The sequence below is a fragment of the Loxodonta africana genome, chromosome 10 (genome assembly GCF_030014295.1).
Source record: "Loxodonta africana isolate mLoxAfr1 chromosome 10, mLoxAfr1.hap2, whole genome shotgun sequence".
NCBI lineage: Eukaryota > Metazoa > Chordata > Mammalia > Proboscidea > Elephantidae > Loxodonta > Loxodonta africana.
The window spans coordinates 20641425-20660229 of NC_087351.1; the positions used below are offsets into that span (position 1 = coordinate 20641425).

Sequence of the window (18805 nt, forward strand, 5' to 3'; positions counted from 1 at the left end):
AATCCTACAGATTGAGTCCTTCCTCGTTAACATAACTGCCTTTAATCCTACCTCATTAACATCACAAAGGTTAGGATTTACAGCACATAAGATAATCACATCAGATCCCAAAATGGTGAACAACCACACAATACTGGGAATCATGGCCTAGCCAAGTTGACACACATTTTGGGGGACACAATTCAATCCATAACGTACTATTAATTACCTATTCGTGTATCCTTTTTTCTCATTTAATTTTTTTCTTTCAGTTTACATTATGACCATTACTGTTATATTTGCTCTTTCATGTTTACCCCTCTTCTTGACTGTCTTTTTTATCAAATCATTATACCATGCTTTCAGCTTCCTCTTGTACTTTATGTCCAGAAATTAATAATATTAAAATGGTAGCAATACTACTCTGGAGGAATATAAAATGATTCAAGCCAGCATTAAAACTCCTAGTTTCTTGAGCAACTGCATCAGAAAAGTCTGTTATTCTGTAACTGACCACAAAGTATCAAAGGCTTGACTTGAGAAATACGTAATTCAATTCAGTCAATTTATGCACAGTAGGATTGCAGTCTCTTTACTGTTTACCATTGGTTGGCCGTCTCGGTGAATGCTGGGTCTGCAAAGACCTTGGCGAGTTTATTGTACTAGCTCTGATTAGATTCTCCAGTGTTGGTTTCTGAGCACCTTTGATTGCAGAGAGAGTTCAGAGAAGCTAAATAAACATTCATGTCTCTAGCTTCTGAAACCATTTCTGATCTTTGGGTTTATTTCTAGCTCTGCCCTACGACTGACATGTGACCCTAAAACTAAAAAAGTCACCCTAGCAATCTCTTGGGTGTGTGTGAAGCTTAACAGGGAGAGAAGATCTATAAAATACCATCTCCATGTTTTGTTTAATTCTTACTCTTCTTCCTGTCCCTCTATTCTAGTCAATATTTAATAGATGGCAGCTGGAACCAGGATAATTATATTTAGATTAAACATGCTTCACTAGGTCTGCTGGTACAGCGCTGCATTACTCAGATGCAAGCGTGAAGCTCGAAGGAGGGACCAAATCAAGAATGGTGATCATTGTTTAAGCTTTTTCTTAGTGCATGAGGGGCAGCATTCTAACTGCTCCCTTCATCGCACTAAGCCCTTATGTTCCAACTCTTGATGTCCAGGCTCTTCTGAACGAACAGTGGTTACTGAAAACATTTCATGCATTTACTGCTGCTTCTTGCAGCTGATGCTCATTACCATATGACGCTTATTGATGAGTAATAAGTGTTTTTTAATTATTTGTATTCTTTACATTTACATAGTATTTAAATATGGTTGAGAGAAACATCATTTGCTTAGCAGTCAGTATTCTTTTTCCTCATGGATCCTAAAATGAATAACTAAAAGATCGTGTACCAAGAAAAACTGGCAAATAGAACTGTGTTTTGACTCTATTAACTATTCATTTACATCTTATTCAGGTCATACGCAGGTTAGCCTTAAAAGAATTCTGAGAAGCATGGTATTTATTTTGAAACTTTGCTGTTCTGGCTGTTGGTCTTTTAAATTTGTATTTATGAAGGGCAAAAAAGAGTGAAGAATGTAACTGGTCCTCAGTATTTGCTTTTCCTTAGCGCAGTTCCATATGTTTATGTGGCAACATTCTGCTGGAGTTTAAAAACCTAGTGACTCTATAATTGTAACACCACTTCAGGCAATAATATGTAGAGCAGGGCTAATTGGAAAATTTCCTTGAATTTTTCTCTTAGAGAAAGGGAGAGGAAAAAAAAGAAAAAGCTTTGTTTAGAAATCAGTTTGCTGCCAGATTTGCTAAGGGCAAGGATTTAGAGGATTTTCTTCTTGTTGTTAATTTTCTTTATTTATTGAATAGACAATACGCTTGCCTGGTACAAAATTCAACAGGTTCAAAGGTATATCTTCACCTGCACTTACTCAATTTCCTCTCTCTTCCAACCCAGCCAGTGTTGTCAGTTTCTTATGTATTCTTCTACATGTGAGGTATTTCACGTATATGTAAGCAAACACACAGACGCACACACTTGCACAGTGTACTGTCCCTAGCTTTTTCCATTTAATAATATATCCTGAAGATAATTTCATTTCAATAAATCAAGAGCTTTCTCATTATAATGGTTGTATAATATTCCATTATCTGTATATATTATTAATTTAACCACTACCCCATTTATAAGGAGCCCTAGTGGTGCACTGGTTAAGCGCTCAGCTGCTAACTGAAAGGTATGTGTTTGAAACCCACCAAGTGCTCTGCAGGGGAAAGATATGGCAGTCTGGTCCTGTAAAGATTACAGCCGTGGAAACCCTGTGGGACAGTGCTGCTCTGTCCTACAGGATGCTATGAGTCAGAATCAAATCGATGGCAGTGGGTTTTTTTTTTTTTTTAATCCCACTTTTGAACATTTAGATTGTTTCTGATTTTTTGCTATTATCATGAATATTCTGGTACATATTTTGTTTTATGCACTTAAGATAGTTTTCTAGGTGGAATTTCTAAGGGTCCAAAGGGGGTGTGTATCTGTAATTCTTTATAGATATTGACATAATCCCAGTATAGGCATTCTAAAGAGGTATACCAATATATATTCCTTTTTTCCTACCCCCTTTAAAGTTCTTTGAAAGAGACACTCTGATTTTGATGAAGATTTAATGATATTTTTAGTTTTCAAATCACCAGTTTTTAAAGAGACTTTTATGTTTGCAAGCAGATCAAACTAGGTAGGTTTGTACATGACTATGTGATTTCTGACCTGGGCTTTTATTTTCGTTTCCTTAATGAGAAGAACACATAACTAACTAGGAGTAGCGAGACTCCAACCGGACTATGAATTTTTGGTTTTCTAGCAATGTTATCAGGCTTCATGATAAAAATAAAGGAAGCCCAGCTGTTCAGTAATCTACATGGTGCTGATAAATTAAGGCATATAAACGTGGATTTTCTTGCTTCTCCCAGCTTCTAGCAAAGTGATCTGTAGTTTGAAATTGAGCATCTTAAAGATTGCTCCACCTAAATGTCCATGTTTGATATAGCCAGTGAAGTTGATAATTTCCAGATTTGTACCTAAGAGAATCAGAAGAAAAGAAAGTTACAAATAGAGCTAGTATCTCTCACTTTTTAACCTGTTATGTGACAGTGCAGTAAGCCATTTTTGATGCGTTATTGCATCTTATTTGTTAAGTCGATGTGCTCAAGGAAGCCCTTGCTAGACAGTAAGCTACATGGAGGCAGGTACTATGAGTGCCTGTGGACTGCTCTGTGTGGAAAGACAGCATTTCATGTGTTGAATGAAAAAAATAATCTGTTGGGCTTTTCTGTTGCTGATTTTTAGACGCTTTACTTTGGTTAATAGTTTTTTCTTTTCTTTTGAAAAAATTTTCTTAAATTTATTACATATGGTTAAGGTCACTGTGTTGGTCCTAGGCCTCTTTGTCTTTATATCCATTTCTTCCTATTTCATGCACTCCTTGGTATCCCAAAGGGGCCTGATTTTTGTGGCTTATTTTCCTATTATTCCATTAGCTAGCTTTTCCTTAGGTTTGGACAGTGGGAAACACTGGGGAGATTAGAGGACAAGAGGAAGGAAGAAACCTTGGCCCTTCCTCAGTTGAGACTCAACTGTGGCTGGCTGTTCTCTTGCTTGAGCTCTACTTGACAGCCCTGCTGAGATTCCAGCTTCCACCAGGGTACTTGGTCCCTGGGCTCGGGTAAAATCCTGCCTTTGTGCCTTCAGCCTAGGGATAGTAATTGCTTTCTGCTATTGAGTATCCGCAGGTTCTCTCACTGTGCCCTGTTTGGCTTCTCAATTCTGTCACCAATTCCCTTACTCAAGAGTAGTTTAACCAATTCCCTTACTCAAGAGTAGTTTCCATTTTCCTGGTCTTAAGTCATCATAGTTCTAATTTTATAAAATATAACTTTAATACACTAAATAATAAAAATAAATGCCTATTCCTTTACATTTATTATTATTGGATCCATGCAATTAACTGAATTACTTACATGCATTCTTTTGATGAATAAATAGAATGTACTATCCTGGATGTTGTAGGAGCCCTGCTGGTGCAATGGTTAAGGACTCAACTGCTAATTGAAAGATTGGTGGTTCAAACCCACCCAGTGGCTGTGTGAGAGAAAGACCTAGAGATTCGCTTCTGTAAAGATGGCAGCCAAGAAAACCCTATAGGGCTGTTTGGCTCTGTCACATATTATAGCAATAGTCAAAATTCACTCCACAGCACCCAGCAACAACAACATGCTAGGTGCTATCGGGATGCCAACAGAATCTAATAAAACAGCAAGCACGTACATAAAATAACATGTAAAATGCCCGAGTAAATACAGAATAAGAGGTATGAAAGGTTTACAGAAGGAAGAGATCACTTCTGATTGGAGGCATCAGGCTATAGTATCATGGTTTGTGAAGAGGGAGCAGGATTACATTAGGTGGAGATTGAGGACAGATGGGTAGAAAATTCCAAAGAGAAGAGTAAGACCAAAGACACGGTTATGGGACGTTAGTGTATTTAGCCTAAATATTAGATAATTATGAGAAAGATTTGTGAAAAATAAATGTGGTTTTGAGAGAAAAACTTATTTGGCAGGTACGGAGGGATTTCATTTGAGGAAGATAAATCTTTTAGTTGGATCAATTGGAGGGAGAAGAAATTAGAAGCTGAGAAAGTAATGGTGGGTCCATTAATATGATTCTAGGGAGAGATAAGAGGGTCTGAACTAGGAGTACTGTTGTGAAATACTTAATTTTGCAGGCCTTGGTGACTGGATATTTAGAATCTTTGTATTCCCAGTGCTTATCGGTATAGTAATCACCACAGAGATTGGAGACAGCTTGATATGACTTCTACATTTTGAGCCTGTGTGATGTTAGTGACAATAATCGAGAAATGAGGAAATGAAGAACATTAATGAGGGAATAAGTAGTATTTATATCGCCCTTATGATTAATGGAGCACTTCCCCATATGTTACGGTAGTTGCCTCACATAACCCTATGAACTAGATATTAGGATCTATATTATAGAGATGAGGAAACTGAGTTTATGAGAGTTAAGGGATTTGCACAAGATTTTTATTACTGGTTTTCTGTGAAGCTGAGCCTTTCAACTCAAATCTTCTGGCTTTATGTTTTTCTCTTTTTAATAATTCATTTTATTAGCTTCTTCTTGACCACATTTAAAATCTTGTATTCTTTTGACCATAAATTACAGTTCTGTAAATAATTAGGATGAGATTGATTTTGGACATGTTTTTAAAGGAAAGTTATAAACCTTTAAAAAAGTTTTTCTTCTCATAGAGAATATAGTTAGTGTTCATAATTGAGGTAAAGATAGGAGGTGTTGTTGTTTTGTTTTTAGTGAAATGCCATGCTTTAAAAAAAATTTGAAGTTAGGTGCCTTTTCTCATGCTGTGTTATTCTTGAACTAGATAATGTTTTTGTATGTTAGTAAAAATGAGACTGAACTAGGAAATGGCATATCAGATTTTTCCCATAGTAGTGCCACCCACATGTTTTGTGAACGTGTACAAGTCATATCACTTGTTTTTTTATTTAGTACTAGACATGATACTTCTTCCCTTGACCCTACATTCCTTTATAGAAATTGTACCATCTCTCTTTGCAACAAAACTTTTTGAAATATTTATGTATATTTTCTTTCTGGGCTCCCATTCTCTTCTTACCCTGGTTTAGATCAGCTTCTGTCAACCACCAGTTTATTGAAACTCCTTTTGTCAAGGTCAGTCACAGCTAAATCTAGTGGACTCTTTTTTAGTATTATTTCTTAATCCCATTCTTTTTCTTTCTTTACTTCTTTGTAATACTTCGCACTGTAGACTCCCCATTCTTTTTAAAACTTTAGCCTTGACTTCTATGATAATCTGTCCCTCCCTACTAGTTTTCTATCTCTTTGTCTTTAGTTTTCTTTCAAGACTCTTCTTTCTCTGCTAACTTTTTACATGTTGCAGTTCCTCAGGGCTTCATTCTTCACCCTTTTCTTACAGTCTTCATCTCCTCATTGTTCGATTGCATCTCTTTTCAGGGCTTCGCTACCAGTGATATACACTTTTATATCACTCCCTTATACCTGTTTTTTGAGCTCCATACCTGATTGCCTACTGGACATCTCATTGAATGATCAAAAGTTACATAAGACTCAGTGATGCCCAGAATGGTACTCATCTTCCATCTCTGTATTTCTTACCAAATCAATGACATTGCTCTTCACCAAGCCAAATACTTGAGGGCATTCTGAGTTGCTCAGCTACATTCCACCAAAATCTGTTGCTCTTTCCTTCTAAACTTAACAGGAATCTGCCTTTTCCTTGTCATCATTATAAGCACTGCCTTAGTTTAGGCCTTCATCATTTCCATTTCTTAGTTAGATTTCTTTAGGATTTTCTTAACTAGTTTTGCTTCTAGTTTTTTCTGATCAATAATCCTATATAATCTTTCAAAAATATAAATCCAACTATGTCCTTATCATGCTTAGAAGTCTTTCAGTCAACCAGCCTTCCTTTTTCCCCTTTTTTTTTCCTTCATTTACAGAATATAATCTAAGCTCTTGGCTGTGGCCTGAAAAGCATGGCATATGACTCTATTCATGTTGTGGCTTCTGTCCAGCTTTTATGTCTGATCTTCTGCTAATTGCACTCTTTCTACTAGCTTTACCCTTTCCACCAGCTTTGCCAGTTTTTTTTTTTCTCCTTTGCTTTTTCTGTAACTTACCCCACAACTCCTGATAGTCCTGCCCATTGAGAAAATAGGTTTGGTCCTTCAAGATGGGTCTGGTCCTCTTAATGACTATTCAAGCTTTAGCCTCCCACCCCCACCCGACTCCAGACTCCAGAGGCTTTCCTTGCTCCTACAGTGGAATCAGTGAGAGGGGGAAAGAGAGCAGTACAGGATGAGGATAGAGAAATAATGGAAGGATCTGTCTTACTTTGAGTGAAATGTGATCATTGGAAGGTTTTGAGCAGATGGAACATTTAGCTAAGAGCATTGAGGAAGCACTGTGAGTTAGGGGCTGGGACAGTCAATAGCTCACTCAGGGTGGATAGTCAGGCCAATTAGAGTTAAGAGATTTTACCTCTCCCATTTATTACTGAGTGACCTTAGGCAAGTTATATAGCCATTCTTCACCTCAGTTTACTTATCTGTAAAGTGAGGGTAATGAAAGCTTTCTTGAAATTTTTAGGACGATCAAATGAAATAATACATGTAACATGATAAGCGCAGTGCTTTCCAGTTGCACTGGTAAATTCAGGTTAAGCAAGTGAATGTTGAAACAGGATAAAGTTTCAGTAATAGCATTATTCATATCCAATGACGTTATTCTTCAAGGAATCGAGTTTTATCAAATGTGTATGATTTTACGTGTGTGTATATATACACACACATTCTAATGTGATCCCATTGCAATTGGAATTTTATATGAATTATTTTTTCTGATAGTACTGATCTGAACCTAAATTTTAGATCATTATAAACCGGTTTATGTAAGCTGCATTTTAAAAGTTATTTTAAACGAACCAAAGGCAAATTTCCCTCAGAGTTTGGAAAATGAGTTCAGAAAGCAGCTCCTGAACAGATTAAACATTGCATATCAGATTGGGATCCTTAGAAACGAAGACTTTTTAAGTGCGACTTTGTTCTCCTAGCAGGGGTTGAACAATTTAATCTTTATTTTTTTGCTAAAGAGTTTTACGTAAGTTTTCAAAGTGTCACCTTATCTTTTTTAGCAAGAAGAGCATTCTTGGCAGACTCAAGGAAAAGAGCAACTGCAGCTCCCGACTCCTCTTAGCTTTATATGTAGGTTGCACTTGGTGTGAGAGGACTTCATACCATTGCAACTAAGATGGAGACTCAGAAGTAAAATAATACAGTGTTAGTTTTAAATGTCCTGGCAAATGATTATGATCTTCTGTGATGTCTTTGCCATTTAATTTTTAACCTTAACAACTTTTTCCCTGTTTAATTGAGAAAACAGCCCACAAAGTGTGATGATAATGCTACAAATTAGTGACCTCATACTCTGTCATGAGCTTGCTGTTTAATGGGCTGACTCCAGATGGTGATCATTTCTCATTATATATATATATATATTTTTTTTATGTTGATGATGCTAAGAAAAACAAAAGCTTTTTTAGAAGAAGTCAAACGAAATTTTTATTCAGATGACTGAATATATCACTTGGAAATTCTGCGTTCCTTTCAAAATGATATCGTATAGTTTTCATTTCTGTGGTTATTTTTTACTGGTTTGGACTTGTGTGATTCTATCAAAGCGAAGAATTGAAAAGTTTAAGGAAAAAGCAGCTTGTGCTTTACTAGCCATATAAATTTTATGTTTGGTTATCTAAGCCCTGGAACATCATTGGCATTCACAAATGTTTCTTATTTAATAATGTCATGTTGCCAGAAGCCCAAATATTGCCACTCAGCTATAATGCAAGTGCGCTTCTTTAATGAATGGTTCATATTAAAAATGTTAGAATGCCTTTCAGATGAAAAACACTTTAAATTCAGCAGATCATTTTTTTCTCAACAGGCACAAACTCATTAACAGAATAATACTGGTAACTGAGGCATTTTTCAAAGAAAATAATATCCCCGATAAATGCATGCTGCACATCTTCTCATCTTTAGAATAAGTAGCCCTAATTTTCATTGTAAGAAAAGGGCAGCTTATTTTCAATTTATCTTGTTGGCTCTGTGTACCAACTTTTCAGTACCAAGACAAGCGAATATTGAGTGAATGGTGTCTAATTTGGGTCTAGATCTCTACCGTTCTAATCTTCTAAACTTTCAGTTGTCGCCATTACCAGGTAGCTGAATGCCCTCATCACTCCGATGTCTGTGTTGGGTGCCTTTTGGCTGTGGGGGGTATGATTGAGCCTTGCGTGTGAATTGGAATACGCCTTCCAGCTCTGGATACGTTTTGTAATAGAAGTCCATTCTATCTAATACGTGCACTGGTTTTAAGGGGAGTCATTGATAAGTCTTTAGGACTTATAAACTCTTGTGGGCAGGTCTATGCACATTCTTCTTTTGGTGATTAGAACATATTAGGCCCTTACTGATTGTTTAAAATGAAGATTCAACCACACAGTCAGCTGCCAAATAGAGATCTACCATTAGGGATTGTGTAGATTTGTTAGCTGATATTATATATATATTTGGAAACCCTGGTGGTAGTGGTTAAGTGCTACAGCTGCTAACCAAGAAGTCGGCAGTTCAGATCCGCCAGGCACTCCTTGGAAACTGTATGGGACAGTTCTACTCTGTCCTTTAGGGTCTCTATGGGTTGGAATCGACTTGACGGTAGTGGGTTTGGGCTTTTTTTTTTTTTTTTTGGTTATATATATACTTAGAGCCACATTTGTTTCTTTGAAGAAAAAAATTAACAACAACGTTTGGTGGATTTTGTTCATAAATGCTATATTAAGGAGGAAATAGGAAGACACTAGTAGGAGCTGTTATTTATTATGCATCTATTTTCTTATAGTCAGCAAGGGCTAAACCCATTGCCGTCCGGTCGATTCCAACTCATAGCAACCCTATAGGACAGAGTAGAACTGCCCATACAGTTTCCAAGGAGCACTTGGTGGATTTGAACTGCCCACCTCTTGGTTAACAGCTGTAGCTTTTAACCACTATGCCGCCAGGGTTTCCAAGCAAGGGCTAGGGAGCATCATTTTGACTGTTTAGTGTTTGGAGTATAATTTAAAGAAAATAGTATTTCCTGATGTCATCTCCCAGGCAGTAATCCCTTCCTTTGTGGCCTATTATACTCAAAATAAGGAGCCCCTGTGGCATAAACAGTTAAGCCCTCGTCTGCTAACCAAAAGGTTGGCAGCTAACCAAAACCTACCCATTGGCCCGTGTGAGAAAGACCTGGTGATCTGCTTCTGTGAAGATTACAGCCAAAAAAAACCTGTGGGGCAGTTCTACTGAGTCACATGGGGCTGCTGTGAGCCAGAATCAGCTCGACAGCACCTGTCAACAGCACACAGCACATAGACGTATGTCACATATTTTACGTATTTCTTTACATGGCCATCACCCTGCCCACCTCACCACTAGATTTTAATGTCTTAATGTCAGCGACTTTAGTGTTTTCTCCTTTCTAGTTTAGGATCTGTTCCACAGTAAAAAAGAAAAAAAAACAAACCAAACCAGATGCTGTTGAGTCAGTTCTGACTCACGATGATCCCTGTGTGTTCCGGAGCAGAACTGCGCTTCCTGGTGTCTTCAGCAGCTGTGGCCTTTCGGATGAGGATTGCCAGGGCTCTCTTCTGAGGCACCCTTGGTGGATTCGAACTGCCGACCCTTCGGGTAGTAGCCGAACGATTAACTGTTTGCACCATTCAGGGACTCTACCTTTTAAAATAACTGTTTAAGAAGTGCACAGATAATTTTGTCAGTTTACCAGCACATACGATAAGAGATGAATATGTATATGCGTATATGTATTTTTAATAACTTTCTTCCTGAATAGAAAGCAATACATGTATTTAAAAGTACACAGTCATAAATAAAAGAGCAAAATCAAATACTGCCGTTCAGAAATAAACGTTATTTCAATTTGTTCTATTTTTGGTTTTCTTTTAAAAAAATATCCATTTTAGCGTACACTCTATGGGCTTTTATTCCACTTAACTTTATATCATAAGTATTTCTTTATGTTAAATATCCCCTGAAAATATGGTTTTAATAGCTGCTTTGTTTTCTCCCTTCTAAAAGTACCACAGTTTATTCAAGCGTTCTTATATTGTTTAGTATTTTAGGACTTTCCAATTTGTGTGTGTATGTATTTACATAAAAAACTACATATGTATGTAAAATGTAAACATGGTAAATACCCTTATATAAAAACTTTTGTGCACATTTATGGTTATTTTTATAAACTAAAGTAATTACTAGAAGTGAAATATGAAATTGCTTTTCAAAATTGTTGCACTGGTCACAGCCTCGTCAGTATAATACAGTTTCCCATATCTTCATCAACTTTGGATGTTATCAAATTTAAGTAAATATACACACATACACACGCCATTGCGTCGGACTGAACTCATAGTGACCAAAGTACGACAGACCAAACACTGCTTAGTCCTGCACCAACCTCACAGTCATTGCTACAGTCGAGCCCATTGTTGCAACCGCTGTGTTAGTCCACCTCGTTAAGGGTTTCCTCTTTTTCACTGACCCTCTGCTTTACCAAGCGTGAATATCCTTCTCTAAGGATTCATCTGTCCTGATAACATGTCCAAGTAAACGTTGTTGTTAGGTATCATTGAGTCCATTTCGACCTATAGTGACCTTATGTACGACAGAAAAAAACACCACCCTGTGTTCTGTACCATCCTCACAATTGTTGCTGTATTTGAGCAGCCACTGTGTCAGTCCATCTCATTGAGGGTCTCCCTCTTTTTCACTGACCTTCATTCACCACCCAGTGCTACTTTCCAGGATAAGTCATCACAGTTGGCAATGTGCCATGAATTCATTAAGATTTTGTCTTTCTCTCCTTTAAAATAAATGCTCATCACAACTAAGAGTTTCCAGCATTTTCTTTCGAAGACTAAGGGCCGGACTTATGTATACATGTACAGCATGTGAATGCATGCACAGAGACACAGGTTTTCATAAATCACCTGTTTGCTACACAGTTACTTTCACCCTCAGTGGAGAAGCCTGGAAATTGCTGTGACTTTTCTTCCACATTAGAAATTAAAAATGTATTTTGAGAGGCATGGCTGTGTATCTTATATGCAGCCCTTGGTTTCTTAAACAGTGTGTTGACATATTGGTTCTTCCTGAATAAATCCTTGGTATAACTCCTTTTTCCTACCGGTAAGTGTGGAAATAGTAATACTGATGAAGCTATGCCTGTACCAGTTTGTGACTATGTATGTATGTTTGCTTTTGCAAGGGCCTTCTCCGCTGTTATGATTGGCAGTGTAGTTCAGATAGCCGCCTAGACAAGCTTCCCAGGAATCTTGCAAGTTTGTCTTACATTGACAAAGACTGAGGGGGAAAAGTGATGTAAGCAACAAATGGACCTGTGATGTCTGCTTTTTAATCTGGTAGTAGCTGACTTTGTAAGAATCTCTTAGAGTCCCTTATTTATGAAACGAGGATGATAATGATAACCTACTTCAGAGCATTGTTGAAAGCAGTAACTAGTATAAATGTTTAATGACATTAGGCACTGCTGTTTCTAGTACCTCAATGATGCTGTTGCTGACTTTATTATTTCCTGGGTTGAACTTACATATTCATCATTGATAGTGATACTGGCCTAAGCCGAATGGTTTCCGTTTGTGTCTGAGAGACCTTGTGGCTTAACAATTTGCCAGGCCATTAGGGTCCATTTTTTGTCTCTAAGTTCTGTCTTACTGACATTATTTTTAAAAATTTTCTTCCCCCTTCGGTCTTAACTACTTATTTAGCTTTTGGTCACCTTGATGTTTGGAAGATTGGAAGATGTGTATTCAGCTTGTCAAATTCTCTGAATATTGTTGAATTTGATAATAGATATTCATTGATTAATTAATTGTATTTATTTCACTGGGTCTGAAGTTTATTGTTCGAAGAATTTGGCAATGATTTGTGCTGTTTCCCTTCAGATGTTTTTTGGTTTTGATTCCATCAAAAATGACTGTAACTTCCCTCTCAGCGGTCATCACCAACCTCGTAATTATAAAATCATGGTCTTGTTGAACTTTCTACAGTATGTGGTACCACGTATATAAGAAAGAGCACAAGTGTGCTTGGTGGACAGATACCAGTTTAAGGTTAATGATGCTACTTATCATCTATGTCAGCTTGAATGTGGTTAATCTTCTCTTCTCACGTATAAAATCAGTTCAGTAGTATCCTGGGTTGTTATGAGGATTAACTGAGATAAGATATATAAAGTACGTAGCACAAGTCTTGCCACATACTGAATACTCGATGATTTGTTACTTTAGGCTTCCCTTTATACCAAAATACTCTCTCTGTCTTTGTGCGAACACCATTACTATCTCCCGGTTGTGTCCCCTATCAGTATGAGCACTCTTTTCTAGTGTCTTCACTGAATTCTTCTCCCTCTTCTTACATGCTCATATATGCTGTCATCTTACACTCAGCCCTCTTCTCCTTTTATGTCCTGTCTCTTGAGGACCTTGTTTACTCCTGTGCTTCAAGTTCTATATGCTGATAACACCCACTTCTTTCTCTCTACTTTTTGGAGCTCTAAAGTTGTATTCAATGTACCTAAGAGCCTTATTGTCTTTGAATATCTAGTAAACATACTGAACACAACATATACTAAGCTAAATAAACTCCGTATTTTAAAATGTGTATTTCCATTTGCGGTTAATAGTCATGGAAACTAGAATCTTAGGTCCCACTGTTTACATATGCTTCCTGTCTCTGTTCAGTTGGCTCCACTATTCTGTTAATTTTGTCTCTAAATTATTACTCGAATTTGGTCTCCTATTCTTCAATTCTTTCAGACTAGGCTCCTTCTCTTTCTGTACTCTCTAATCTGTCCTTCACATTGTCACCAGGTTTGTCTTGCTACATGTAAATATATTGTCATACTCACATCTTAAAATCCTACAGTGAACCAAGAGAAATAAAAACATATGTCTACAAAAAAGACATACAGGAAAGTTTATAGCAACTTTATTCACCAAAATCTCAAACTGGAAGTAACCCAAATATCTATCAACAGGTAAATGGATAAACAAAATATGGTTATCCATACAATGGATAAAAAGGAATACGGGAACGAACTCTGGATAAATGCACGTACAACATGGTGAGCGAAAGAAGATAGAAACAAAAAGATAGATACTGTATGATACCATTTATATAAACTTCTAGAAAATATAAAGTATAGTAACGGAAAGCAGATTGGAAGTTGCCTGATGCTGGACAAAGGGAGGATCGGGCTGCAGAGGATCTTCCGGGTGTGATGGAAACAATCTGTGTCTTGATAGTGGTGGCGGTTTTACTGGAATCTAAGTTGTCCAAACCCCTGAAATATACACTTGAAATGCATGAAGTTTTTTGCACATGGATTGTACCTCAATAAGACCCACTGCTGTTGAGTTGATTCCGACTCATAGCGACCCTATAGGACAGAGTAGAGCTGCCCCACAGAGTTTCCAAGGAGCACCTGATGGGTCCAAACTGCTGGCCTTTTGTTTAGCAGCCGTAGCACCTAACCACTACGCCACCAGGGTTTCCATGCCTCAGTAGACTAGATTTAAAAAAAAAAAAAAGAAAAAATCCTATAGGGAGGGGCTTTCCATTGCCTTTGGGATGCAAGCCACATTCCTCCGCAGTTTGGGCCCAGTTTGCTTTTCCAGTCTCTTAATACTTCCACTCCTTGATGTGTGCTCTCAATTCCAGCTATTCCCTTAATATACTGAGCACTTAATTTTGTTGCCTTGGATTAATTTCTTCACCTGCTGAGTTGTTCCCCCACCCATCTTTCTTTCCTTTCTCAACAAAGCCAAATCAGGTATGTCCTCAAAGATTAGGACCTTCAGTCACCTACTCTGTGAAACATTCTCCAACTCTTTGGTTTGATGTCACTTTCCTTATTACTTAGTTTTAATGCCTGAACTTCTCAAGGGTAGGGATAATATTATTTATGAAACTTGTATATAGTATAGGCATGTAGAGCATTTTGGTAGTCTGTTTTAATATTAAGTGTAAAAATTAAAGAATGATAACACAGCAACTAGCAGTGTCATTGGGAGAGGTTGGTTATGTGGCTGCTCGTATTTGGTAATATTACGTTGGTGGGTACTGTGTGGTAGCTGTCCATGCTAAAGACTTCAGTTTGTGTACCAAGAAGTTATCAGTCTCTCTGGTATAGACTAATACAAACCAAACTCATTTAGGCTAATGTCTAAATCAGAATGCCAATTCATTAATTTATAAAGCAGACCACTTGTGTTAACTAGATAAAAATGCTTGTTTTGATGGATTTGCATAATCTTTCAGGGCTGGAAAATAAGGCAACCAAAACTATAGTCTGAAGGCTGCTTAGTGGGCATAAAATTAGAGCACAGGGAGTTGGTTAGATATTCAGTATATTTTGCAGCACACCCATCTTTATTTCAACTGTGGCATAATGTGATTTGTTTGCTTATGTCTTTATGCTGCCTCAGTGTGATATCTTTTATCTAGTAGCTGTTCTCTCTTGGTTTCTCAGCTGACCATTGCTGTAATTTTGCCACTATTGTTAATTTACTGACTTTTCTTCCCCCAAAATGATATGGGTCAGGGTCTGAAGTGTGAAGGGGCAGATGGACTATGTGATAGATCTTTATATTTTAAAGGTGTTTTTCTTTCTTCCAGTGAGTATTTATGTTCAGAATGATTAAGCATTCAACAGAAGTCTTACCTATCTCTGATTATTCAGAACTCGCTATTTTGGAGAAGTTTGTGGTAACTAGAGTGAGAGTTGCCAAGGGTTAGTAGGCTACTATTGAGAAGAGATAATGGACCAGAGGTTATGGTTCAGGAGTGAAGGGCTTTGTCTGTCAAAGTAATGAGGCCTTTATCCAGGAGGAGGAGGAGGAAGAGTAGCAGTAAATAGTAGTAACAGTAAAGTAGTGGTAATAATAAGAGTATGATAGTGAAAGGAGAAAATATTTATTGAGTTCTTAGGAAGACCTGGACACTGTTATTTACTTGAGTTATTTTACTCAATCCTCACAGTAACCTTAAAACAAGAGTGATTATTATCACCACCCTACAGATGGGGAAGCAGGCCCGGAGGAATTCAATGACTTGTTCAAAATCACGGATATAGTAGGTGGTAGGGCTGGATTGCTAACTGGCAGTTGTAGTCATGCTTGTTGAGCAAATAAAGCTAATGGTCAAGGTATAGGCCTAGTGCTGAAGGCCAGTCAGAATGCAACTAGGTCTGTGATTCCGGAGCTGACGCTTTAACCTAACCCAGAGCTGACGCTTTAACCTAACGCGGAGCTGACGCTTTAACCTAACCCGGAGCTGACGCTTTAACCTAACCCGGAGCTGACGCTTTAACCTAACCCGGAGCTGACGCTTTAACCTAACCCGGAGCTGACGCTTTAACCTAACCCGGAGCTGACGCTTTAGGTGTCATCACACAGAAAATAAAACACGGAAGTAAAGAGAATTTCAGAGAATGCACGTAGACTAAAAAGAATTAAATAGTAATTATCTCAGGGTTATAAAGAATAGTGAGCATTAAAGAGAATCATAGCACATTAGCAATGTATTAAATGGATAATAAATGCGAATTATTATTTTAACAGTGATTAGACTTAGCTTAGAATGAAAAACATCAGTGGTTCTTTTCTTTGTTTTCATGATCTGTAGAGAAATACACAGGTCACATGCACACAGTACTTCATATTTTCTTGTGTCAGAACTTCAGATAAGCAATTACATGGGATAGGAATATAACTAAAATTTTGATCTTCTGACAAGTCTTTTGACTATTCTGTGGTCTCTTCCCTATTGGCATTTAAAGAGTAACACTATGCCTTGACTTTTTCTAACGAGTACAGTGACTTTTATGAAAAGAAAATGGGTAGGAAGGTTAGAAAAAGGTTACAACCAAAATGTTCTCACAAAGTTGCTGAAATAAGAAAGTAAAGGAAATAGCTCTTTTCCTGGAATCTTATCTGATAGAATCATTTTATTTTTGGGAGGTTTGATCAGATTTTGGAGGGAAAATTTTAAATTGACTTTATCTCCAAAGACATGAGTGATTCTTGTGCATTTTTGCTTATTTATTATGGCATCCTTTTAGGACACATGGGGTTATTTCAGTTTTACTTGAAGCATTGCTTTTGTTTGATGTGAAACACTATTGTTTCCTTTTGTAGGCATGATGAAAGTGATGAGAGGTTTCCAAGTTTGGAAAGACCAGTGTATTAATAATGAAGTCATTTCTCTGAAGCAGTTTCTTCTGTACCTCCACACGCTCAGATGGATTTTCTTTTATTCCTGTTCGAGAAATTTCTATTCAGTTTGTTATTAGTAATGACCCCCCAATCACTTTCTTCATATCTGCTTCCGAGATAACAGTCCCCTTGTTTATACCTGTATTCTGTGTTACCCTGCCCTAGGTGTATTGTCTTACACTTCTTTACATTAAATCTCATCTTAGACCTCTCCTTCCAAATCCCCAAGTTGTCCATATCCATCCATGTACTTGATTGATCTTCTTTTCCTTTAATCCATCCTGGCTTTGTGTCATCCACAAACTCAGCCAAACCTGAATTTACATTCTCTACCAGGTCATTGGAAACCCTGGTGGTGTAGTGGTTAAGTGCTACGGCTGCTAACCAAAAGGTCAGCAGTTCGAATCCACCAGGTGCTCCTTGGAAACTCTATGGGGCAGTTCTACTCTGTCCTATAGGGTCACTATGAGTTGGAATCTACTTGACAGCAGTGGGTTTGGTTTTTTTTATTTTTACCAGGTCATTAGTAGGTATGCTGGATAGAAAAGTCCTCGTCCCTATGGGACTCTGCTGCTTATACTGCTGGATGTTCTTACTAGTAACTGTTGATAATAATGTATGCCTTCTTTCCTACTGTAGAATTCTGTATCCACTGTGCTATATTGTTTTCTAGGCAATGCCTCTACCATCTCTTTTTCATCTTTTACTAAATTTCAGATAAAAATCATCATATTGTTTAATTAAAAAAAAAAAGTTATTCGTTGTTATTGTTGTTAGGTGCCGTTAGGTTGGGTCTGACTCATAGAGACCCCACGTACAGCAAGGAGGTGTCCTGCACCATCCTCACAGTTGTTGCTGTGTTTGAGCACATTGTTGCAGCCACTGATTTAATCTATCTCATTGAGGGTGTTCCTCTTTTCCGCTCACCCTTGACTTTGCCAAGCATGATGTCCTTCTCCAGAGATTTGTCTCTCCTGATAACATGTCCAAAATTTTTGAGATGAAGTCTTGCCATCCTTGCTTCTAAGAAGTATTCTGGCTGCACTTCTTCCAAGACAGATTTGTTCGTTCTTCTGGCAGTCCATGGTATATTCAATATTCTTCATCAACACCATAATTTAAAGGCATCAATTCTTCAGTCTTCCTTATTCATTGTCCAGCTTTCCTATGCATACGAGGCAATTGAAAATACCATGGCTTGGGTCAGGTGTACCTTAGTCCTCAAAGTGACACCTTGGCATTTTAACACTTTTTAAAAAGGTCTTTTTGTAGTAGATTGGCCCAGTGCAATGCTGCCCTTTGATTTCTTGACTGCTGCTTCCATGGGTGTTTATTGTAGATCTAAGTAAAATGAGATCTTTGACAACTTCAATCTTTTCTCTGTTTATCATGACATTGCTTATTGGTCTAGTTGTGAGGATTTTTGCTTTCTTTATGTTGAGATGTAATCCGTACTGAAGGCTCTAGTCTTTGATCTTCATCAATAAGTACTTCAAGTCCTCTTCACTCTGAGCAAGCAAGGTTGTGTCATCTGCATAATGCAGGTTGTTAATGAGTCTTCCTCTGGTCCTTATGCTGCATTCTTCTTCATATAGTCCAGCTTCTTGGATTATTTGCTCAGCATACAGATTGAATAAGTATGGTGAAAGGATACAGCCCTGACGCACACCTTTTCTGATTTTAAACCATGCAGTATCCCCTTGTTCTGTTTGAATGACTAATGTAAGCTGAAAAAATATTGTTCTTAAGTAGAAATTTCACAGAAAATTTCTATCAGACATCAGTAAGTTTGTTAGTGCTTTCTCTGTGGAAA

General features: G+C 37.6%; 1 protein-coding gene across 1 annotated transcript in view; it reads left to right on the forward strand.

The window, feature by feature from the left end:
• The window catches only part of DPH6 (diphthamine biosynthesis 6), a 214241-nt gene that overhangs the window by 80061 nt on the left and 115375 nt on the right, over window positions 1–18805 (forward strand). The gene's annotated exons all lie outside the window — the stretch shown is intronic.